Raw genomic sequence first — 1,667 nt, 5'->3', positions numbered from 1 at the left:
ATGCAGCCTCTCAATCCCTACAATTGAGTCCATTATAGATCGTGTTGTTAGTGGGTTAGTTTGTTAGAAGTTATAGTCACCAAGGACTGCAGGTTTTTCTTTTGTTCTTTTGCTTCTTCTTTTTTTCCTGTCATGTATTAGAAGAAAAAAAAAATCAAATTATACACGTACTTAAACTATTAATTCACTGTCATGCCAGAATATTCCGTCTGCATAAAATTATTTCCTTAGTCTAATTATTTGATATTTGTTGCCAATATCCTGTTTGGATGACAACATAATATAAATACATCGATCTTTCATCTAAAGTTGTTAATGCTTTTTGCTGTACTTTCCCAAAAATTTTATTCAGTGACAACATTTTGTTTTGTAGCATTAATTTCTTAATATTTTCACAGTACATAAATACTTTTATTTATGTCTAAAATGCTATTTGTTATTCGTTATTGGGTTTTTTTTTTTAAGATTACAATATTATGTACACAATCTCTTGAATTAACGTTTAAAATTATTAAATACATGTGCTTTCTTTTGCTTCATTAATATTGGGAATTCAATTGTAATATGCGTTGATGTATTCTAATATATTATCTACTATCTATTATGTATTATCTATTCTATTATCTATTATCTAATATCTAATGTAATCTAATATCTAATCTAATCTTCTTCTTTTTTTTTTTTTTTTTTTTTGAATAGGGGAGTTTTCTACAGGAGAGTCTAATAACTTTACACGTGGCATTACATTTAATTGACAGTTGTTTAGTTTAAATTAAACTTTGCCAGGAGAGGCTAATACCATGACATGTGGCATTCCATTAATCTGACAAGTGATTATTTTAAATGAAACTGTACGTTTAAGTTTGTAAATCAAAACACACTTGACACATTTTCACATGGCTTCAAACTGCTCTAGATCTCTCTCTCACGCTCAATTGTCATCAAGGGTACAAAATATATAACTTTGTATAGTTTCTTTTAGCCATAAAACTACTCTATCTCCCTTCCTCTATTCTGCTGTTCTTTCCAATTGTTTCACAACCCTCTGAAATTTCACTCTATCTACATCGAGTAAGTTTATTTTATCTCTTTTCAAAATTTAATTACCTTTTGAGATTGCCGATTAGATCTCCGTCTTTTTCATTGCTTTCTGTTTATTGAATTTCACTTAAATATGTATATTTTAGATTCTTTTTTCAAATACATTTATTTTAGGCCAAATATGGGTGTAGTGAATTGATATTAGGGGATTTGGGAAAAATGGGCGTAAATGGCATTGAATTGGGTACTTTTGTTTGGTTTAACTTTGGTTGGTTGGTTGGTTTCTATTTTCACAAAATATTTATCTCTCTTTCTTTCATCGCCTCTACATATAACTAGGGTTGGTTATCGGTCGGTTCGGACCGGTTAATGGGCTTATCAGTCGGTTAATCGATAAGCTATCGGTTAACCAAATCCTAATCGATTACCGACCGATAAGAAGTGTTAACAAAAAATTATCGTTAATCGGTTAACCGGTCGGTTAAATCGGTTTGAGCTTTTGTGGGCTTTTACTGGTTGCTAATTGGGCCAAAAATTAATTGTTTTGGAGGCCCAAATACGTTTTGTTGGGCTAAAGCCTAAAATAGCTTATTAAAAATTAGTTATTTTAGAATATATTTTTGGCT

The 1,667-nt window shown here is 30.4% G+C and overlaps 1 protein-coding gene across 1 annotated transcript in view; it reads right to left on the bottom strand.

Moving 5' to 3' along the window:
* Positions 1 to 1,667, bottom strand: part of LOC132170034 (uncharacterized) — a 5,647-nt gene that overhangs the window by 3,471 nt on the left and 509 nt on the right. The gene's annotated exons all lie outside the window — the stretch shown is intronic.

This window comes from Corylus avellana, chromosome ca2, assembly GCF_901000735.1.
Source record: "Corylus avellana chromosome ca2, CavTom2PMs-1.0".
Lineage (NCBI taxonomy): Eukaryota > Viridiplantae > Streptophyta > Magnoliopsida > Fagales > Betulaceae > Corylus > Corylus avellana.
This window is presented reverse-complemented; position numbering and strand designations above follow the sequence as displayed.